Source organism: Plectrocnemia conspersa, unplaced genomic scaffold (genome assembly GCF_051122295.1).
Source record: "Plectrocnemia conspersa isolate PC_06_02 unplaced genomic scaffold, ASM5112229v1 ptg000005l, whole genome shotgun sequence".
Taxonomy (NCBI): domain Eukaryota; kingdom Metazoa; phylum Arthropoda; class Insecta; order Trichoptera; family Polycentropodidae; genus Plectrocnemia; species Plectrocnemia conspersa.
Genome location: NW_028277169.1, coordinates 17311205 through 17336658, shown reverse-complemented (window position 1 = coordinate 17336658; position 25454 = coordinate 17311205). Strand labels below are relative to the sequence as shown.

At 31.4% G+C, this 25454-nt stretch overlaps 1 protein-coding gene across 4 annotated transcripts in view; it reads right to left on the bottom strand.

Annotated features, from left to right (window-relative positions):
- LOC148234992 (dipeptidase 1-like) overlaps positions 1-18530 on the bottom strand; it is a 239457-nt gene extending 220927 nt beyond the window's left edge. For 2 of the 4 annotated variants that reach the window (XM_088186419.1, XM_088186422.1), the window contains exons 1-2: positions 14957-15662; positions 14295-14466 (exon numbers count right to left, since the gene is read on the bottom strand). The gene's annotated coding sequence lies outside the window, so the exon portion shown is untranslated. Of the gene's footprint in view, positions 1-14294; positions 14467-14956; positions 15663-15987; positions 16569-18488 lie in introns of those variants that run through there. The other 2 variants (XM_088186421.1, XM_088186420.1) reach the window with 2 other exon arrangements.
- Positions 18531-25454: the final 6924 nt, after the last annotated feature.

Below are 25454 nucleotides of genomic sequence, written 5' to 3'. Positions count from 1 at the left end.
AAAAATATCTGCTTATCAATTAGAATTTATTAGAGAGTAATAGTGATTTTAGTTCAGCTTAAATCATCAATTCTAGATCAACTGGTAAATTAATGAGTTTTTAAAATAATCTATTTATTCATTCAATTAATATAAAGTTTTAAAGATTTTTCATACATATAAATGTGTTTCGCTCAAAAATATACTATGGTACTGGATTGTTTCGCTCAAAAGTAAACTATGGTACTGGATTTTGCATTCCAATATAAAACTGCATCCTTATAAAATGATTTGACTCAAGAATTAAATGATATAAATTATGCCAATCGTAGAGTCCAATTGTGGAAATTCCTTAAAATTTAGCTGTTCTTTTAAAAAACGATAGTGTGACTTTTTCGTTTAGTGTTATCAAAAAACAAGGTATTAAAACATTATCCTAGATCATTGCTGATTTGATGATTAAAACCTGAAACAGCTATTATTATACAATAATCATTGCAGCAATAAAAATTATAACTGAATTTTTTCTTTCTATATAACAAATAAAAATAATTGTAATGTAGAAAGTTAATTTAAAAACTAGGAAATAAAAAAATATATTAAACGTATATAAATAATTGCTGATTAATTTATAGGCCTGATTTTAAATTTTGACTATAGCCTTGAAATAGTTTATTTCTAAAATATGATAATTACAGTTATATTTGTTATGTTTTGCGGTCAGCTTTATATGTTTTATCGCTAAATATTACGCATATGTAAACTTAATTTGTTTACCATAAAGTTTTTAATTAGAAATTATACGTTGATTGTAAAGCCAGTTTAATTTTTTTTAATTAATTATTATATCATTTACATAATTATCAATAGCAATAAAAATAGAATAACTAATATCAATTTCTATAATAAAAACAAAATTATACTAGATATTATCTTAATAGACACAGATTTTAACTTACATATATTAAATATTAATAGCAACCCTAGATATATAAAACACATCTGCACTCGATTCGTGCTTGTGCTTGATCAGCTTCTAAGCCTCAAATTCTAACTTAACTGACACGAGCTTCGGGAAGGATGCAAATTTTAAATGAGTAATCTTATCTAACTTTAACTGTAAACTTTTTGCTAATATGGAATAATTGTCGTATGTCACGATAATTAAATAACGTATATAAATATTATTATACAATAATGTGAGTGAAAGTAATTCGGCAAAACCTTTGTGAGCCCATATATTATTTACACAAATTTATTGTGTTTTCGCGAGTGGAGACGAGGAATAGGCTCCTAAAGCGAGGTCTTATAGTCCAATTATACACCACAGGACCCCTTAACATTGGACAAATGTATTTTGTGTCTAAATTCTCACGAAACGTTGCAAAAGCGTAAAAAAGGGCGCCTTAGATAAAAAAAATACCGAAACACCCGGTGGGATCGTTAAGGTCTTCTGCAGGAAAAGTCGTGAGATTTTCGCGTTTTTTTACACACTGACGCAAACACTCCGCGGATAAGATGCACCCGCTTTCCGGAGCCAGTAACCGAGCTGTAATATGATTTTTTATGCATTTTTAATTTGAGAAGTTTTTTTTAAAACGAGTTTAATCTTGTCTTATGTTGCGTTATGAGCACAATGCTTGCGGTGTGGTTTATGATTCGTTTCAAGGATTTATATAATTTTTTTATACACAGTACTTGAGTTACTGTTGTCCGTGGATGTAAGAAAATTAAAATGTTTATTTCTCTTTTTTTATTCGGTATGTTTTTATTAAAATTTAAAATATAAATGTTTTTATTTAGTAAGGAAACAATCTTTATAAAGAATCGTGAGAATGTAAAAAGTTAATATACTAACCATCGAATAAAAAAATTAAACTAAAAGATAAAATTTTATATTTTATAATAATGCACCATCTGCACTAAATATTAAGTGAAGATGTTTTTGCATATTTCATTAAAATAATTACAGTATCTATTATCCGGGTTAATGTTGGATAGGAAGGACACGGATAATCTAAACTATAATTTTTATTTGCTTTTAAAATATATTTACAACACAAATTATCATATTTTTTTTAGTTAATATGAAAATTTGCGATTCTCGTTTGCATTTGAAAATCACTCAATAATTTTAGAATATCAGTACAAACTTTTCTAAGACCTATTATAACATTATAAACGAATCCCCTTTTAACAGAAGTTAGGTAGTGCCGTCTTGTGATTAATGTAATTGTTAGTATCTTCCTCAGTTGTATTCTCACTATCACTTCCTTCTTTCTGTTCGTTTCTATTGTTATTCAAAAATGATCCCCGATATTTTTATGTTCGACATTTTCAAAACATTTCAATTTTTTTATTAATGTGCATATTTCAGATATATTACTTGCCTCTGTAAGAATCTTTCTCTACGATAAAACAAGTGTTACTGACTGTACTTTTAACCATTTTTTTTTCCATAAATTGATCAAGCCATCATATTTCTCAGCAAAAGTTTTGAGAAGCCGTTTCATTTATGATATATCACCTTGGTCCATGAGTTGATTTTAACATGTTACTATAGGCGGTAAAAATTTTGCAACCATAAGACCATTATTTGTTTTCAATACACTAACATTTGGATGAGAATGAACATTATCTATTAACAATACTACTTTCTGTAGCAAACCTTTTCTTTTTAAAATATCTCTCACATCAGGAGCCCATTTAGTTTTGAATCAATCTTCGAAGAACCATCCATGCTTTCTTTTGGTTATAATAATCAGCAAGAAGATATTTTATTTCTATTTAAATGATCTGGGTTTGTTTGTTTTTCCATTCAAGTTCAATTTTATGAATTTCAGATGCATTCTCGCAAAACATCAATTTAATACGCTTTTCAGACAATTAATTAAAAATTAAAAATTAAATTTATGATGAACATTGTTAATTTCCAAACTAGATAATACGCATACGATTAATTGAGAGTATCACAAAAAAAATATCAAAGGACTTTAATAGTTATAACATATTTTTACTTCTTAAGCACATAATAAATGTGTTCTGTAAATGCCTATAGTTCATATTTTGCAAAAAATATTATGTTCCAATTAAGCTAACGGTATTAATACATCTATCTTTTACATTTTATAAAAAATATTACAATTTTTATAGCGCGTTAATTCGTTCAAAAAACTGTTTTCCGAAGTCCATTGTCTGCAAATGCCATTTTAAAAATGATGGAACGTTTTCGGGACACGTATGAGCGCTTATGGGGGAAAACACAAGTCATCTCCCGACCATGGATTGCCCCATAAATCATCGACGGTGGGATATGGCGTCTCTGAATGTGTCATAGCACAAAGCCCGTGGCTCAGGTGTTAAGGATTACATGCAAAGCATTCGAACGGATCTTAATGCGCCCCTGGACCATTCATGGTATTAGTTGTGCCCATACTCGAGCTTGCATCATATTGCACTTACACCGAACCGTAATACAAAACAAATCTTGCGTAAAATCTAGTGTTATTTAAATAATAAAAATAATGCTTAGGCTTAAATAAATACGTTTATCTAATTTATTATATACATAAAAACGTATTTATTGACTATTGATTGACGTTACTATACTCTCAATGAACGATATAATAAATCATGTTATCGTTATTGCTCTATATTTAAATTTATTTCAAGTTAAATTATGTATGTTTAGGTTGCATTTTTGTATTCCAGTGCCTTTCTCTTAGAAGCGTTGGTTTACGACTCGCAGAAAGTTCTATGTCGCTAAGCATTTATTTTAGTGACTCGTTCATTTGACGCCCATCCTTTGTATGTCGCCTGCCTTTCCTTGGCTAGCAGGTTGACGAGTGGAATTGCGATAACAATCCTTTTATGGGCGTCGATGACTTCTTTTAAGGTCACCTCCTCATCAAGTCTCGTATCTCGACATCTCGGTTTAGAAACACTCGATGGATCTTGGCGAGAGGTCCGGCTGCTTCTACGATCTGCTCCCTTCCTTCCCATTCGGAAGAGCATTCCACGTTCTGCGTCCTGCGCACTGTGTTGACGTCCAGGTTCCTGCTTTTGGCAGTGGCGTGGATGCTACGTAGTATTTCTGCTTAGGACGAAGCTCCTGCACCATCAGCTTTCGTTAAGATTATGATATCATTAGGCACTCTCCCTCCTTTGGGATGCCTCTTCTTGGTGGTAGGGCCTGTTGGGCACTCTGATGCATTAAGACGGAATTCTCCACCCGGGATCAGGTGCTTTGCGTGATATATAAATATACCACTCGTGGCTTTGGTAGAGTACGCTTGGGATAAGGATGCCGGTTTGTTATTGTATGCGTGTACATGTATATGAGAGGGAGAATCAATGTAACGTGTACTTCGTTTTCTCGCTTTCTCTTTTAAGGACAGTCGCTGATTCGTCAACGCTGGTATTCATCATTAAAGTGCAGTGTGGCACAGAAGTTATATCTTCTCTAGTGATTTATTTTAAATAATTTTGTGTTGATATTCGTTTAACCCAGATATGCCCACTGTCCCATGGGTAGGTCACTAAGCTCGTGTCACTATTTTTTATTTATAAATTAAATTTTAAGAGAACAAAATTTTTTGGGCATATCTGGGTTAATTGATATCAAGGCTTCAAATATACACTGTAAGTTATACGTTCTCTTACCCGTGGATTAAAATATTTTAATTATTTTTTCATTAATCCGTACGTTGTTGATTTTTTTACACTATATTTTTTTACACTATTATTTTTTACACTCTGTAAGGCTTAAAAAAGTTATTATTCTTATCGTTGCGCCAATGATAATTTTTTTATTTATTCAATGAATTCTAATGATTTAATAGAGTCATCGAGCCATTAAACAATCTGCGAATAATTTCTTTCCCCATTTTATATCTTTTTGCTTTTGAAGAATAGCTAAAGACTTCATTATTTTTTTGACTAGTGAAAGATTTTGAATTTTGCAAATAATTAATGACATCAATGTCTGGTTTCTTCGATTATATAATATATTTTTAATTGTCCGTTGAAATTTCCAACTTAGCTCAGATGTATGTATATTAAATAAACATATATTTTATTTTAAAATAAAAAAATTAAATATTCTAAGCGAAATTTTTTTGAACCACACAGTTCACGCACACAATAACAAACCGGAATCCTTATCCCGAGCGTACTCTATTAAGGAAACTTTTGATTGTGCCTTTAAAAATGTTTCTAACGATAAGGTTAAAAGTGTAGCCACTGATGAAGCAGCAGCAATGGTAGGGTAAAAAGGATTAATTGATCTTTTGAAAAATGATCAATTAAGAATAATTGATCTTTTGAAAAAAGATCAATTATTTTTTTTACATCAAATATATTTTTTCTTTTCCGTAAAATTTAGCTTTTGTACAATCGAAACTTTTAACCAATCGAATATGTTATTTAAGTATAAAATTTATATATTTGTCAATGTATCACAAGAAATATAATAAATTTGCTGGTTAAGCTAGGATCTTTATTAATGAAACTCGTAAAAGAATATTTACTTGTTTCCGATGCATTAAGATTTATGACCAAATTTAAATCATAAATGTAATAATCTTCACAAAATTGTTTTTGGGGAAAATAATGTCTTATGAAATTTACACACACAAATAATTTATTTTGGACCTCATTTTATTTTGCATACAAAAAAAGAAATAAATTATAAAATCCATTAAATTACACTATTCCAACATTTTGATTTATTGTAAAAGACAAACTTTTTTATAAACGCGCTTTGTATTTACAAAGCTTTCTAAGGTACGAAAACAATTTTACACGTTTTCGCTTTCAGTGCAAAATGCTTATATTTTTCTCTCGACATAATTTTATTACTGAAACTTTATGTGAAATGCACAATTTTTATTTTACAATTATTCGTTTAATTAATTGTACTTTACGCGTCACTTAAAAGGAAAATCCGTAACACCGCATTTCCAAAATAGGATTGTAAAATCAATTGTTTATTGTATTTAGGTCATATTTTCAAGGATATAACCGGCTGTTATTGAAATTACGTTGCCTTAATAATAATATTTTACAAATATATTACGCCTTATTATTACACAATAGTTTTATGGCAAAATGACACGATGATTCAAATTAAGATTATTGATCTGAATTATAAATATATTTTTTAATAACTGTTATGTTAATCTCTATAAACTTTAGAATACATTTACTGATTAAGGAGATGTGTATAAATACAACCCTTTTTCTATTACTGGTTCGTTGTCTTATAATCTAGTTAATGATTCTAAAAACCATAAATAATTTTAGGTATTCCTTATTGTTAGTGATATAATATATATTGTCTATGTTTAAATGCGTAAATTTTATATATTTGTAAATGTAAATAAGTCAACACATATACATACTTTGCTTCGTATATACATTTATTTGACATCATTAACTAAATTTGGCAAATAATCAAAATTCCTTATCGGAATAATGTCACATCAATGAAGCGATACTTTTATGAAATATTAAAATGTATTATATCTACGCTTTATTAAAATGTATTTAATAAATAAATATTATGTAAAACATTTGCTTTATTTATCTTGTAGCAAATCTTATTAAGTTCAAACTTGATTCTAAAAGAACTGGAAATTTTGCATGCATCGAATTTTAATAATTTTTTTTTAAATAACCAAATTGAATCTATCGAGCAGTTTGTGGCATACTTTGCGCTGGTTTGTTCCGAACAACCAATTAGAATTTCAGAAGGTATGGCCAAATTCCATAGCCGCAGAATGAGGCAATTTCAGGGGGTGGCAGGGGGCAATGCAGCCCGTGAGATGTTCCACCGGGATAGTAATGACATAGTGCAGCTATTAGCAAAACAATCATACAAGAACCGTCTTGAAAGCCTCTTAGCGGTAATAATTCAAGTCTTTGTTTAATTCGGACAAATGCTGGTGGTTTGCATTTCGACATGATTAATATACGCTTATTGTCTGGATATAGATTGATTTATATTATATTGTTTATCGATTATGGACTAATTGAATACTGCTTATATGGGGAACATTGCCTGTTTATATTCTTATCGGAAACTGCCATAGTATTCTTTTTAGTAGCAAGCTTAGGTCGAATCCCACCGGTGTGACAGTGAACGCGATAGAAAGCTTACAAAAGCGGCTTGGGCGTGTGACCAAAGCCAGATTCGATTTGCTTTCGCATTATTTACTTCATTGGATAAAAGTTAATTTAAACTATTTATCATGTGAATCTTTATACAATATGTGCGCGGCATTTTAAAATGTTTTTTTTATTTTTATATTGATTATACTCAAAACAATTTAACCGAAGCTAAAATTGCAAAATAGACGTTTATCGCTATGTATCGATTATCTCTATAAAAAACCATCAAAGAGCAATATCCTCACTGTATCATATAAAACGAAAGACATAGTCTTTTCTGGCACATTAATTAAATTTATTGTAAATATAAGTTTTTGAGCTCTAATTATCTATAAGAGACCAAAAATTTGTTATCAGAAAAAAACTTTTTTTTGATAAATTTCAGCATTGATTATATTTTTTAGAAAATTCATTTATTAAAATAAAACAGATTCTTGATAAATTCAGAGCCTGTTTTAGATGTTTTAAATCATTCCATTTAGTCTTTTACGTGTGCTTTGAGCTCAAAAACTTTTTTTTATTTTTCTGAATTTGGGTGTATTCCAAACAACTACATTCTAACGACCATTTCGAACAAACGAAAATAAATACTAACTCGCATCAAAATTCAGGCCTTAACAATGAAAGGGGACGAAACAGTTACGTTAATAATTGTTAATATTTTACAGACCATCCATAAGCACATTCGTCCTAAAACATTAATCACTCTTAATCGCACATAAGTACTAAAAAAACTACTCCACTTTTGTGTGAAAAGGATGTGCGATAAAAAATGCGTTCTACCTTGTGTTAAAAGTCCTATTGTCATTTTAACCCCTTGTAAACGATCGCCCAAAGCGGCCAACTGGAAGTTGCACTTTTAAGGCATATTTTTTTTATGGGTGAGTCAATAAAATTATGCAATTGCCCCATTAACGTAATCATCTGCAATTTGCCAGAGCTGTCTCGTATCTGCAATATAAAATATGTGACATATGGTCGCAAAAAAACAGATCGCTGGAGAAAAACGCTCCTACGACTCACAGCATTAGACATATCACCTGATTATTCAGCATCATTACGACAGATCACAGTTGACGATAATTCAACTCAACACTTTGTCGAAGACTCTCCAGATATTTCGACTACCTTATAACCGCAGCTACATTTCTATTTATTCATGTTTATAAAAAAAATTATTTTGGCGTCTATTTTGGTTGCAAATTCACACCCTTTCGAATTAAAAACCCGATAGTGGTGACTCAACCCCCGAAAAATTTATAAATATTAGAATGTCTACATTTTAGAATTTTATATAAGCTTAAATACCTGTAAAACGCTGAAATTTTTGGACTAAAATAATAATAAAATTATAAATTTTTATCTTGTTTTACATAAAAATTTAGCCTTTTACATAAGTTTTTGTGCTTTAAATTTTTGAAGATGAAGAATGATAAAATTAAGTTAGCTGAACTCCAATCGATGATATTTTGATTAGCAAAAACAGCTGTTAAGACAACTAAAATTGTAGAAAAATGAAATTAAAATATATAGGAGTTTAAAATGTCTAATTGACTATATTTTACAAAGAAAGGTTTTAAGGTTTATAAATAGAAATGATAAAAAAGTTTAATTTATTGATGATTTTTATTGCTTATGTATAAACATTGATCAATTTTTGTGCCCCTTTGATATTTTTAATAAAAAAATTAGCAGAAAAAGCTATTTTCTAATGTTGTAAATTTTATCTTGTAAATATTTAACGTTCAAAAAATAATAAGGTATCTACTTTTAATACTATAGTTATAAAAATATCAAATTCGTATATGGTTTCAGTTGCTTGTATGTCGAATATATCAAACTTTATCTCTATTTTTCTGTAAATAATAATTATTAATTCAGAATTTCAGTTTTTTACGAATAAAATATACGCTAAGTAAAAAAACATTATTAGTTTTCTATATTTCAAAACAGAAAATACATGTGTCTTTCTGTCTGGCACAAGAACTTCTCCCAAATTGTGAATAGTAGCGACGTGACATTTGCACATGTAATTCTGAAAAATTCCTTGACTATATGTTTTACCAAATCTCGATCAATATCATATTTTACAGTTGACCAGAGACAGCTAAGTTCTACTAATAAATATTTAATGGTTTTACGAGGATCTGATTTGAATAACAACTTTAAAACCGGATCATCTAAATTGAGAGGTCTTTTTGATTTAAGGTTATCCTTTAACTCTCAATCACCACTTTTAATTTTAAATAAACTATAAAATATTTGAAGCATTGTAAAGTCTCCAAAAAATCGCAATAGTCTGTGTAGCTTCTTTTTCTTTCAATCCCTTGTTATGCAAAAACAGAATTAAATACTGCAAATGCGTCTCTATAGTTTTTCGCCTTGACTTTTTTTTATTATACTTAGCAAAAAATATATATAAGAACAGTATAATGACTAAACAAGCTTCAAAATAAAACCATCTATGTAGTGTTGACTCGACGGTAGTTAGCAACAAAAAGTTTAAAGGATCTAATTTTAAAAAATCGTTTCTTTTTGCTTTATGGGTTGTTTGGGATAGGATATTCATTTAAACTGTGAGAACCTTATCAATCTAATGTAGATATATTAATGCAGGTATATGGTCATATTCAGTTAATATGTTTAATTCTTTTTATTTTTCCCTACTTAAAACATCATATGCAAGAATTAATATATTATAATTACTTAATGTCTAAGAAAATTGTTCTTATTCAAATTTTTAAAGAAATAAAGCAACCTTCTCACAATAATTATGTTAAAAATTACATTATAATCTACGCAACTTAAAATGTGTAATGCAATATAAAACTTAATTAAAACGTGCGTTTCGCACGTGCTTTCACGTCCTTAAACAGCTATAACTGTAACGTTGAATTATTTTTAATCCCGCTCTCTTAACGAATTGCGGCTATAAACATACTTCAAATGTTTTTATAATGAGTTTTCATAATCGCCGTAATATTCTGTGTGTCGGCCGAAAATTTACTATGAAAAATTTGCCTTCCAAAAGTTAACGTTTGTACGAGGGACAAATTGTAATTTGATAAGGTTCGGACTTCGGATACGTTCCTGGAAAAATATGGTTAGTAAAAGTTTTGACGTGGCCATTTTTGATAACTCTTTAAATTAATTTATCATAAACAATTTTAATTAATCACGATTTGCTTCATTTGTAAAAAATGTCGAATATAAACAAACTTCAGTCAGTTGATGGATGCTATATATTTTTTATTATTACATTAAAAATGTTCTGTTTTGCGAAATTGTCACTAATGGTTATTATTTAAATAAATTATTATCTTTAGATATCAATAAAATATTATGATTTACCTTTTTTTTTGATAGGTTGTTTGGGATTGGATATTATAGCGATTTACATTACTTTTTTCCAACACGTGGCAAACACCAAATATCTGCTGCATATTTGTATAAGTGTCATAATGTTTAAAGCAAATCATGTCGTATTTTAAGCACGAGTTCGTGTTTAAAATTTGTTAGCAAAATCTCTCTGAAAGTACACCGTTTTTTGAAATATAAAGACGTGGGTCAGATGGGATTTGCAGATAGACGATGCAAAGACCGGCCTTTGTACAATCATTAACCCACACGGAAGTGGATATATAGATGAGAGAGGGCTTTTGCCCTTCTGTCTGTCCCCAAACTATTCCTCTTGTGGGTGCGTGTGGATATTTTAACTCATTACCATCGCTAGCTTCATTACGGAGAAGCGAGAACACAGTCGAAGAAACAGGAATCCCATTTTGATAGACGAGTGATTTTGCCGCTTTGAGCGCTTGAACTTTCTATTAATATGTGCCTTAATGGCAAAGTCTGATTCCTTTGCATTAGCGAAATCGACTATAATGCTGATATGGAAACTTTGTTAAAATCCAACGTTTCAAACGTTGAATAACTCGAACGTAATCGAACGTGAATTGTGGCTATGTATGTCGTTTGAGGTCATATCGAGACTAATATGTAATAACTAATATTAATATACACCTGATCTAAAAATACATAATATCATAAACACTTAATCTACCTCGTTTTGATAAAGCTTGCGATTATGAGATTAGGATAGATAATATTTTAGTACTCATTTTAGTTTCAAATTCAGATCAGTGTTTCGTAATGGAAAATTGTGTATAATCCAGTTTAATTATAGTATTTAACATGTACTTGAGATTACGATAAAACTAATTTTATATAATATATTTATAGTAATAAAATGATATCATTTTACGTTATATTTAATCTTTCGGGTTTTGAGGTCGAAGAAGTGCGACTTTACAGCCAAAATTGACGCAGAAAAAGCTGGAGAAAATAAATAAAGTTTACCACAGTAAAGAAATAGTGTCAGAAGCTGGGATTGTCTACGTGATATCTTTAATGTCAATGCAAATCTCTCTCGGTTTGCCTCAAATGCTTTCTGTCTGTCTGAGCTCGTCTCTAACCGTTTGCCGTTTTCAATCGTCTTTGATTCTCTTATCTCAAATCGTTTCATCGTCTGTCGATATGACTGTCTGCTATATTCATGATTCGAAACATCTCTTGAGAATCACAGATGCGGATGTTGATTGTCCAATTGCATCGTTTGATGATCCAACTAACGTAATATATGCACGCCTTAAAATTAATCTGCAAGGTGTAACTTTTTAACATCGGTAATACAAGGGGTAGATGACAATAGTGGTTTTTACGCATCATAGACGCTTTGTCTAACGTGCATTCTTTAAGTACAAAGGGGTAGTTTTTCTAATGCTTACTAGGGTTTGTTCTTAGACGATTTTACTAACAAATGGTTCCATGAAATCTTTATATTATTATGCAATTGTTTAGTATTGAGTTATCTTCTCTATTGTTATACCTTTTGTCAAAACAAGTTGTTATTTCCTATTCCTAAGTTTAACGTGGTCGTTTGAATGACCTTAGAGTTAACGGTACAGCTGGTTGGGCACCCTATAAATCTATTCATATTATTAATGGTCACGATGCTTATTGTTATTCTATTATTTCAGTCAATAGTAAATTTAATTGCTTAAATATAATAATATTTTTTTCTTATTGTTTGAATATGAACAATTTATAATATATTTGTGGGGTCTTATTCATGAAAATGGCATTAATGACCGACCAAGAGTGATCATTCGTAATAATATGGATGAATTAGATAGTATAATGTTAAGGATGGGACCACACAAAAGCCCTCGTTAGGTCTAGAAAAAAAAGGATTCACATAAATAATTATTCTCCTATGTAATGAAAGAATATTTGTTTGTTGCGAAACAGTAGCAGACAAAAAGCACCGTAAAATCAGGTTATTCTCATTGTACAATTCAACTTCGAAAATATGTCCATTAAACTAATGTCACTTTCTAGAGACATACATATTTCGTTGTTCTAAGGAACAAGTTTAACAATTGGGTGGATGATCGCTGCATGATTGTAATTCGTCAAATAGCTTTACAACCCTTAATACTTAAGGCTAGTCTCCAATGAGGAGAGGGCAGATACGGCAGACATGCAGACACAGCCCAACAGAAGATATTCTGAGATACAGCCCATAGGCGAGGATCATACGGTCAAGGATAGTCATCACCAGAGAGGGACCAACCTTCACTATACTGTTGCACCTCTGAAGATCTTTCACGGACATCATCCCTCCGCCAGATTCTCCACCACTGCTCGGAAAAAACGATCTCGCCTATCATAGTAACTCGCAATACGTAAATTTAACTAATACATTATTACCAGTTTTCACCAGCGTCTTTTTGGCTGCGAAGTCACACCCCTTAAGCTCAGAAAACCTTAAAAATTATAATTTGTAATTTATCAAAAATACTTCAAAATGAGAATAGTATAAAAACGTTAGTTAACATTTAAAATGAATTTAATAGTAATTAAAATATTTATTATGAAGCACCTCTAGCTGCACAATTATAATTATATATTTTTTTGCACTATACCATAATTTATAAAATCACACATTAAAAAAACTTTCCATCTTGATAACCAGTTTTTGTTTGTTATTTTGTAAGATGAATCCCTTTTCTAATTGTGTTATTACTATTGTAATATAAATTAATACTTGAATCTATTAATTGTTGATTAATTAAAATTAATTTAATGTAGTTTACAGCATTACACGAATTGGGAAAGATTTCCCTTGCCACAGCGATAAACTCATCCATAAAACGCTATTTATCCTATCTCTCCAGCGTTTATTTATATTTTGATTACTTAAATACACATTAAACGTTGATCATACGCGCGTATTTTTATGACGTTTCAATTCCCCTAAATACACCGTATTCGACTCCAGGTTATGGCTCGCGTGTGCGTGTATTTAGCCGGAGCGTGTAAACACGTCGCGGTTAAATGCGACCCCGGGTCTAGACCTCTAGACCTTAAAAAGGGTCTCCGGCATAAAAGCATACACATGTGCATGTGTATGTGTGTAATCAAAGCGTGGATGTTGAACTTTTCAGCTGCAGACTCTCGCAAGTACGTGACCTACATGTTTGTAATCTTATCGATAAGTCTGTGTGTGTGTGTATGTGTATCGCGCCCTATCTAAAGACGATGTGTCTGCTGCGGACTGGCCTGCTTCGGTCTGTTGGGCCTTGTCCAAAGATTTGTACTTTGGATCTGTATACACAGAATATCGTGCCATGTTAATGTAATATTTTTAATGTTCGATACAACGCTGCATTTGATCGAGGGTATGATGAACTCGGATACTAGGATTGTGGATAGATTTTCCGATTAGGCTTGACATATTTTTTCACAGTGTACCCTTAAGAATATCGTATGACTTTGAATACATAGTATAAATCAATAAAAAGTAAAGTAAAATAAGAAAAAAATGCATTAAATTCAAATTATTATAATGCATTATTTTCTTATCAAATAATTTGGAAAAACAGCCAATGTAAAAAATGCTCAAAAAACGACCAATGTCTAAGTTGGTTTTTATTTTTTATCTTTTTTGTATGTATTATTTTATTTCTACTATAAATTTATTATGTTTAATTAGTTTAAAAAAGTATTTTTGTTTAAAAAAGTATTTTTGTGGCAATGGTTGTTTTTCAAATAAGATTTTTAATTGGTTATCAAAAGCTTACTTCTAAAAAGAATTGAGCACCTCCTGCAGGTCGAGGTAATCCAAAATCGACTGCACTCTCTTGAAAATTTTCTTGAAAGTCGTCCTCATTGCTATTTCTATGTCATTAATGAACAATAGAAACAGCAATGACCCCAAGTTAGATGCTTGCGGTACTCTAGTCTTATATCGTTCTGAAAATAAGTATTCATAGATAAGTATTCGCACTGATATCTTTCGGTCAAGTTGAGAATATCTTTATGAGATTCTAAGAAAACCCAAAATTAGTTCATTTTTTCCTATGTAAATCGTGAATCACTTTATCGAACGCCTTTTCAATCTATTATATGTGAATATAACGTCCACTTGTACACTCGAGTCTAATGATCTCGAAACATTAAGTTACTGACAGTGGATCGAGATCGACGGAAACAATTTTGCTATTCGAAAAGCATACATCTGCAATGATTAAAAATGTATTTATATAATATAATTTCAATCATTGATAGAGATCAATGCAAGACTTGTCACCCTTTTTATGAATTGGGGTGACCTTACAGCATTTCGACAACTCTGGAAAACAGGAGTATTTTAAATGTAAAAAATAAATAAACCGAAGCGGTTTTAAAACATCAGACTCGCATTCTATCTGTAATAAAATATGATCCTAAAGAAAAAATTTACTTCAGCTTTCTAAATCCATAGTCCAGATCAACCAAACTGAAGTTTTTGATTAACAACAAGTATGACCGTGAACGCTGTGTCTCATGATCATATTAAAAGTTTAATGGCCGGAATAACGTAGTCCGTAAGGCCGGTTTCACACGTGCCGGGTGGATTTGCCCGGCACCGGGCCGGCACCGTGTAGTGGGGATGGTGTTGTATGGGCTAGTACCTATCATTTCAGACGTGCCAGACAAATCTACCCGGCGCCGGCCCGACGCTGACTGCCGGGTTGTCGCCGGCCGCGCTCACTAAACTGTCCGGCGCCGGGTACCGAGTTGAGTGTGGTGGGGGTAAAACTCAAACATGAACCGGGCCGTTGACAGTGATTGTGGTATCTTGTAATAAAATAATTAAATATATTCCTCGTGTTTAGGCAATAGCGGAAGAAATAGACCTCGAAATTTTAATTATATTAATGTAATCTCTTTTAATTATCTTAGTAGAATACATACAAAAATAAAAAAATAACGCGAAATGTGTGGAAGGACTTATGTGAAGCCGTTAATCCTAAATTACTGGCACCAGTTGACGGGGTATAGGTCGGGTTGGGAAGAAACCGGCCAGAAACCGGCCAGAGACCGGCCACGTGTGAAAGCTTTGTAAACGGCGCCGACCCGGTGCCGGGTGAATCCATCCGGCACGTGTGAAACCGTCCTCGGACATAAAATAATTTAGGTTTGGGGTCCCTGCAGCAGACTCAATTTTTTATTTATTGCAAAGCAACCGCAAATTTATATACATTTTATAATCAATTATATAGATGTCACTTTCAGTTTAGTGGTTAATTCTTACTAGACGGTGTTGCTTGTGTAATTCTTACTAGACCACAAAGCATTCGTAAATCGATCATGATAGTACGATAAGTACAAATATTATTATTATTACAACTATAATAATCCAATTGAAATACAGATAAATAATATAATTCCTAAAATTTGTATGTTTATTTGACTAAAAAGCTATTTTATTCAAAACATTATATTTCATACTTTTGAGTATTGTTGCAATGCCGACTGACTCGCGACTGCACGTCAAATTCGCCGCATTTTCGCCATGTAGAAAATCTGTGTTCGCGAACACATAGCATATGAATCTGTGTTCGCGAACACATAGCATAACACAAAGCCTCTCGATTGTTTATAATAAGTAGCATTGAACGGAATAGCTGTCAAACTATGACGACTATCGGACGTTGCTAGGTCACCTCTGTCGTTATTTGGCCATAATGAACTTGTTGGCCATGCTCAAATAAATTCTAACACTAACCCTTGTATTTCTTCTGAGGTTTGAGGTTTTTTTTTAGTTTTGAGCCAACAAAACTATGCCATGGAACACAATTGGTTATGCATTATCACATACTATGTATTTAAGCAACGATATTGATTGACGCATTTAATGTCGAGAATGATACTATTCACAGAATCCTATTGGTTTATAGCAACTTTATGGCTTTTTGTTTCAAATTTACTTTATCTTTGCCATAATAATAAAGTGTGTGTTAAATCCACTAGATAAGTAATAATTGTATTTAGCGGCGGCTGGTGAAACGTTGTGTCTCAGTCGCACGATCGTAAAACACTGAGTGACGCAGAACGTTTCACCGGCAGCCGCTAGTTATATTTATTACAAACTCTGATTTCTAACTAGATGCAAACTTAAGTTGAATACGTTCTTTTATTTTTTTTAGTATGTGTCATGTTATAATGTATATGAAAGGGCAAACAATACTTACATGATGACTTTTTAGGAATTTCAGAAGAAAAATCTGATCGTCTATGAATTTATAAGGCCAGTTAAGCGTATACGAATATAGACATTCAGGGTGATTTTAAAAAGTCAATACTTCTGCGGACGTATAGCGTCAAGTGGCAATTAGACACAGATTGAGCCGCTACAATAAATTTTTTTATGATAGTTTCATATTTGATTATATGTCTTATATACGCGCCGGCCGTCATACTAACGTCGTGGTCAGCCAATAAATGTTGCCCTCGCCACAGTGTTGCCAGAGTTCCGCCTAGTTTTGTAGCCAAAATAAATCGGGCCCCCACAATCTATGCTACAATAGATATCAAAAAAATCTGTTATTCAAATGTTCTTTATATTTGTATTCGTTCATATTTGTAAGGAAATATTATGAAAATTGTGGTCTCTTTTTGTTTATCCACAGCCTGACCGTGGTCTTTTTTATTTATAAAAGCCATGGCCATAATAAATAATAGCTAACAAATAAAATAAAAATGAAAACATCTTTTAATTGCCGAAATTCCATAAATTACTCATTTTTACGTGTTAATATTATGCAACTGTGGACTTTTAAAATAATCAATATTAAAAATGGTAAATTTTAAGTCTGTCTATAATTATTTATTTCAATAAGATTTTCTTAGCATACCGGATTCTAGTCTTTCAGCAACAGTTATAATTAAACAAGCTTGGTACAGAAGTTTAAAATGCTACTATTTTTTCGAATTTAATGCACTACTATTTGTTTAACTAAAATTAATATTCTTGATGCTTTTTATTGTTTTTTATAACATTAATTATATTTTGTTATACAAAAACATTAAAATTATTTTGTATAACAGAATTATATGTATATGAGGTAGTAATCGTTGTTCAAACTGAATTTTTTGATTCTTTATAAATTCACGAATTTATTAAAATATTTGATTATATTACCGTTTACTAATCTATATGCAAATAGTTGAAATTTATTAATTTTATGAGTAGCAAGGTGCATAGAAATTCTTTGTTCAATTATCATATCATGTGTAAGAAACTATTTAACTAATACGGCAGAACTGAATTTGTAAAATACAGTCTGGTTCATGAAAACTTACACGCATTTTTATTCATTTTAATTTTGATTAAAACATATTATATATTACAAAAGTTGTATTTAAAACTTAGATAAAAACTTGAGATTGATGATTTTTTTTGTATTGCTGATAGCTAGTCTAATTTTTATATAAAAATATTTGTAACAATAGTTTTTTTAGCATAAAATAGACCAAATATTGGTTATATTGACTTACTACTTAATATGTTATCTTTATTTATATAAAGATAAATTATTTATCAATACAATCCACTGATACATATTACTTATTCTTTACTAATATAATTGAATACAAATTTTATTACATTATTTTTCATTGTTAATACATAAATATTTATTTTTAAAATGCAAATTGTATCGATTGTATATTTAAATTATCTTAACACACGATAAATCAATTAGGTAATGCCTTAGTTTTATCTGACATATTAAAATAAAGGCGATACAGATCAAACAACAGTCCATTGTTATATATTTTTTATATGTTTGAGATAATATAAATTTAATTATAACTCGTAGTTTTAAATTCACCAGAATTTAACTCATTTCGAGTTGCGAATATAATTCATATTACAAATTTTACATAAAATTAAGTACAAACAACCGTAATTTACCTATCGTGCCTGCGAAATTATAAATTAATAATACTTTCCGAACTGTTGGTGCGCCAAAATCCGGCAAAACTTTCCATGGATCTAACCGCAATCTTTGAGAAGCATTGATAAACTAATTATCAACACAAAACGTCGGAATTTAATGATATTTTATAATCATTATTATTATTACCCAAATGTCATGTATAAAAACATACGTCATACTATAATTACTTATTTTAATGACGAAGGTAATTTTTATTTTTGTAATTAAATATTGTTATTATTATTTCTGTTTATAAACTCTTAATAATATAAGGTTATATTTATTAATTCAGAGGGAATGATTCAATTACTTTTTCAGTCCTTTAATCTTTAATTTATATACTGATCTTACAATTTTGTATCTTGAATTCAAAGTTCCTTTCATCTTACCCAATTATTTCTTAAACATTATGTCTATCTGAATCAGTTAACATCCTCTTACCCCTTTCCATATTAATTTAGGTTTACCATACAGCACATTATCTACCAAATATGCGTTATACAAATCGCTACACAAAAGATTTGCAACACGCTGCTGACACTTCATTACCCTCAGACACGAAGGCCTTTGTGACCTTGCGACGTTGATATTAATTTATCCCAACGCGTGTTTCCGCAACGTAAATTATTCACAAAAATTCTCATAGTGAAATTCGTGTGCAGATTCTTTTTTTATATATATATATATATTCTCGAAAACTCGTACGTTCGTGCACTTGCGCGAATGTCCTGCTATGATTTACAACGCACAACGTCGTGAAATATTTAGTCTACTAAATTGAATTTCTAAAGATTTCCTTCTTTTTGGCGTCGGGCATTTAAAGAAAAGGCAACAAAAGGGTCGCTGATAAATGTAGCGGGGGAAATCTTTTTCAGGTGCTGTGCCAAAGTTATTTCGCGGCTTCTTCGCCCGTTAAACTTTTCGTATTAGTCACGGCGAGAGATGAAAAAGAGGGAAGTCTTTTTAACTCCAAGATTTTGCGTGTCGGGAGGGTTGATATTTTCTACAAGAACGTATGTGCGTTTAGAGAAAATGTGATATATCTTTTACAGCATTTGTTGGTTTCGGATATATGACAGTTTAGTCATATTAAATTTGACGATTTTCCATGTAAACTAAGCTAAAAGAGCTATTTAATTGATTCGAAAGAAAATTGGTTTATAAAAAATGTTGGTGTTTAGAGGCAAAAGGAATGTGACTTAGCAGACAAAATAGACGCCGGAAAAGCTTATAGCATATTATTTTATAAACATATATAAATAAATGTAGATGTTCACATAACGGATCTTGAAAGTTGAAGAGTCTTCGCTGGCGTGTCGAGTTATATTATTGTCGGCTGTGATTTGTCGTGATGTGGTAATGTGATTGCTGCTGATGTATCTCGTGTACCTGGTTTATCTCCGCTCGTCTTTGCTACTGTGACTCCGTGACATCCCTCACCACGTCTGTCGGGTTTTCTTGCTGTAATCAAGTGTCACATATTTTATAATGCTGGTTCAAGACAGCTCTGGCAAATCGCAGATTATGATATTTGTGAGAAAATTGCATCGATTTTTTGACACAGCAACTAAATGCGTTTACGCCTTAAAAAAACACTCCGGCGATCGTTAACCAAAGGGTAGAAAAACAATACTATTATACGCAGTATTGCTAATCGTGTACCACAATAGTACTACATATTTTATCGGAGTTTCATTAGTATTTCTCCCGAGTTTTCTCGTTGCTGGCCTGCATTGCCTTGCACTGCATGCATTGCGTATCATCCTTGTCACAACACCACCCCCCTGATCTTCGAGGTGTGTATATGTTGCCTCAATCGCAGTCTTGGTCTTCGGTTTCTCTCAAAACCGAGTCCTTTGGCCCTGCTTGCGTTACTCTGCTTTGCTTTGTTCGTTATAAGTAGTGCCTCACACTCTATCTCGGACGGCCAGCCCGAGAGGTCACTTCCCCTCATGGGTTTGGGTTTTAACCTCAAGAAGGGTCTTCCTTGCTTTCCCACACTATAATCGGCGAACTTCAGCGTGTGGTTCATTGGCGCCGAGGGGTATGACCAAATAGATGCTGTAAAATATAATAATAGTTTATTCGATAGATACAATTTGAGTATTTCTGATGTCTCTCCAGACTTTTTCTTGTCGCTGAAGTCTCCTTAATCACTGTCGTCTGCCGTCTTCTGATATGAATAAGTGGCACATATTTTATAATGATCGTTTGATACAGCTTTAGTAAATTGTAAATCGCAACAATTGCATCGTTTCTTGAACACACCTCCAAAGTGTGTCCACGCCTTAAGAGAAAGCACTTCGGTGATCGTTTACCAGTGATTTCGAAAAACAGTATATTGTATAGTACGCTTCTTTTCATACAAAGAGATTATTGCAGCGGTGATAATGGATGTTTACCATCTCGTGATAGATAGTGCCGTTAGGTGGTCCATGCAATATTTTCTATTGTTGACGCTCTTCTTTTATGGTAACAAAGTCGCTCTCCCTTTGTCTTGTATGGTTTAACTTTTGAATGTGTTTTAGTTTGTTCAAATGGTCGTTAGGGTATCCTTTAAATTGTAAATAATGGCACAGATAGTTGAAACCCCCCAGAGAACCCTTGCTGCTAGATTTATACAAATTCGATGAAATCCATTTGCTTCATATGGCAACAAAACTAATAAGATATGTTTTAGAGAACACAAAGATTTAAGTCTTACCCAAAATCAGCCCCAATGTGGACGATTCCTCGTGCATCCCAAAAAATCGTGCCTATCACCATGTCGATCGATTTAACCGTCTTCGCCTTCTTTGGAATTTGAGAGCTTGTAGTGTAGTAGTGGACCCGTGTTTAATCAACGGATATGTATCAACACAGAAACTCGTTATAATTGCAACGGAAAAGCACCAAACCAGCCATTGACAACACAATTGCGTTTATTCTGCACTGTGAGCAAACGCGGCACATCTCTTTCATGCCCAATTTTTTGTGCATACTTGAAACCACTGAGCCTGTGATATGCCTTTGGCCTCAATAAGTTCACGCAGTTCGACTCGATCACTCAAAACCATATCGTGGATTTTGTCGATCATTTCTGGCGTAGTCACCTCAAGTGGACATCCCGCACGATATTCATCACTTGTGGATGTCTTACCTCATTTAACCCTTTGAACCCTGAGGCGTTCATTGTATTATCACCATATCCCTGACTAATTTTTGACCAATATATACATGTAAAAATTAAATATATTGTTTATCTTCAGAATTCTACTTTGGAATGATAAACATCCAAATAGTTTCAGATCCAGATCCAATGCAAAGGAAGATCTCGTATGATTTGCACCAGTATCGTTTTTTTGCGTTTTGGCAAATCCTTCTCTTTTGTATTAGGATTTTCATTTTTTGCCCGCTTGTATTTTTCGGCACATACAACACATCTATTATTTGATGTAGCTTCTACTGGTCGGTGAATTTTGTTGATAAAAAATATATTGATTTCTTATCAACCCATACGATGGCAGCTACTTTTCCATTATATAGTAATGAGTGAGTGGCACGCTCCATTTTATTTTTTGCCATCAGTTCTTTTGGGAACCTTTTTTTGTTTGACATTGTGGTTCCACATAACATAGTGCCATGCTTCTATTGCAAATATTCTGCAATATTCACAGAAGAATTAAATCTATCTGTGTAAATGCAATCGTATCGTTTTTTTTCGCAGGCCGGTATTCCGGGCCGTAGGGAAATAAAGATAGATGTCGAGGCCGGTAAACCGGCCATTAAGGTATATGCCTCACCAAATCAGGCCGGTTTATCGGCCTTAGGGGTCAAAGGGTTAAACTCATTCACCCAATTTTAAACAGCCGGTGCAGATGTGCCATGAACTTCATTAAACTTGGCCTTGATTTCTTTCGGTGTTTTTCCTTTCGAATGAAAGTGTTTAATTACTACACGAAACTCATTTTTCCCATTATTCGAAAATAAAAAAGGTTGTTTGCTTCAATCGATTGTAAAAATAAATGGTTTTACGGGCAAACTTTGAGAATTTTAGTGTTTAATATTATAATCTATCAGCTTAACTTTGAATAATGTCAAAATACTCATTCATAATTTAAACAATAGGAGATCAGATATATATGTATAATATATAAAGACACCATATAAATTGATATTCTCAATAAATTTTAAGTTAATTAATTAACTAACCATAACCCAATTGAAAGCTCTTTGTTTATTATCAAAATATAAATGATATCTATAGAACAATAGGCAAATAATCCGGACAAGCGTATAGTGGCATTATATTATATTATAATGCAATTTTAATAATGTATTTTTATACATAAATATTTTTGATATACGAATGTTTTTAATTATCTAATTGAACCAGCGCGTCGGGTTATCATTTTTTATAAATGTATATTATATACAGACACAAAAAAACAATGATAATCTCGTAAAAATATGTGGATATACATACAAAAATAATAAAATACGTATGCATATTGATAAAGCGGGCTTTGTTTAAGGATTCAATTCTGTATATTGAAATATTTATATAGCGTGGGTACTATGAAAATTTTATTTGCAAATATATGTATTTTTATGATCATATTATTTCGAAATATTACAAAATAAATTATTTATGATGTTATATTTATAGATATAATTATTTTTAATCAACAGATATTTTCAGAAATGGGTACATTGTAAAATACGTTATTGTATTATATATACAAGGTGACAATTAAGCACACAAAAACAACTGGTTAATAAAGAGGTCGATGGCATTTTGGTCAACATGAATAAAGACAGTTCAGGTTACTAAATACATAATACTGTACAACAGAGGTTTTGAAATAAATTTTTAATTTTCATTTTTATGATTGATCGTTTCGAGTGTGATTTTTACAGCCAGTAAGAATTTAGAACACACAGTTAATTGTACAAAATATATATTTCAAAATGGCAAGTGCTTGGCGCATAATTAGTATCCGTCGAGTGTTTGCTAGTAATTTGTAATTAAAATGAAAGCCAATCGCATTGAGCCCAAATTTACTCTTACACTTAGTGCACTTCTTAAAAGTTTTAATTTTTAAGACGACCGTCTAATAATTACAAAGTATATTTATACAGTGCGAATTCAATGTGAGGCCATTAGTGTTTTTTTCTAGACGTGTTTCGAAGTTTATGAATAAAAAAAACTTAATGTGATAATTGACGGCTTTCCATAAAGTGCCTACTGCCTAGTTATTGGGCAATTCATGCTGTTAATTTTTTAAGCAAAAGCATTTTAGTTTTGTAATTTATAATCGTTATTGTTTCCTCACAATTCTAAAAGACTAAAAATTCAATCGTCGTTACAAAATAATTGTAATAAATTTTTATCGTAAAAATATAGGTAAAAAACTAAAATTAGCATTATTTGTATTTACAAATAAAATAGATTGCAAATCGTCGTAAACTTAAATTAATATATAAAAATATAACAAGTATAGAAAAATATATTTATAACGCAAATTTTCCTTTCCATATATTATTTACATCATTCAGTTAACAAGCCATAAAACTGAATTGGTTAGCAAAACATCACTATAGAACATACAGGAAACTCTGCCTATCAAACGAATCTAAAAATATGTTTATCGTTTTTTTCTTAAGCGAAAGCCCATTGAATTATCTCATCTAATGTCTTTCAAATTCAAGACATTTTTAAAAAATATTTTAGGCTTAGGAATTCTTTAAGATATTTATAATACGTTCTGAAATATTCCCGTCCATTTCCGCTATTTTTAAAGCCATAAAAATTACCAATAACATCGCGAAAGTATAATATAAATTCTGAATATAATACCAATGGTTATGGATGACTCATAAAAAATATTGTATTTAATTTATAAACTCACAAACATATGTGTTAACCAAAATTAACATATGGAAGTCGTTCGAGTGCTATGCATATTTGTAATAAACATGTCAGATACTTGATGACAAAAGTTAAAATTATGCGTTTGGAAAGCAGTTTATTAACTGGTTATATATAAAAGATATTCGAAGGCGTTAATTATTTTTTTTAATAAAATAATTTATTAGGCAAATAACTTAGTTATTGCATTATATGTATTGTACATCAAATATTTTTTTAATAAATATACGAACATTCAAGTAAAATCTTTTCAAATGGCATAAATTATCGCTTAACGTTTCCGGCTAAAGTGGTTAAGGAGCTCTAAATGTTTGGAGATAAACTATAAATAGATTTAAGTCGAATGTATAATCTAAATATTTTTAAATCGACACATTGTTGACTTGATAAACTCAGAAGGTAACAAATCTGGATTAAAAAGTGTCAGACATATTTCCTTATCGACATTATTTTCTTATCGACTTAGTATATTATCAGATAAATTTGACATGATCACCATAAACCAAATTATGCTAAACAAATACCAGATTTTCTAAAACCCAGTCTTTTTTACATAACCGAGAATGACGTATGTGTTAGAAGAATAGTGAAAGACTCCAAGAACAATCATGGCTTTATATTTAGTAATATATGTAATACATAGACAGTTATATCTCTGCATTCACATCAATTAGGGTTGCCAAATGTCCAAATTACAGTAAAAATTTCTAGATTTGTAGTTTTTGCAGGCTTACTTATTTATATCAAGATATTGTGTACAAAATATATTGGCGTTTAACATATACTTATTTAATCTACCAGCAAAATATATAAGTATTGTATGACATTGCGAACTACAATTTCACTCTATTATGATATTGAGCGACTGTCATTGCGAAGCAAAACACATTGATAATTGGGACTACCGAAATAGTATTTTGAGAATTAATACTTTATCGTATTTTAATGCGTCTATATCAGGTATGTATGATGAGATACGTTCCCTTTCGCTCGCTCGCATGTTAAGTGACGAGAGTGAGTGAGAGAGAAGGGCGTGCGTTACATGGGTTCCCACGCTCACTTCT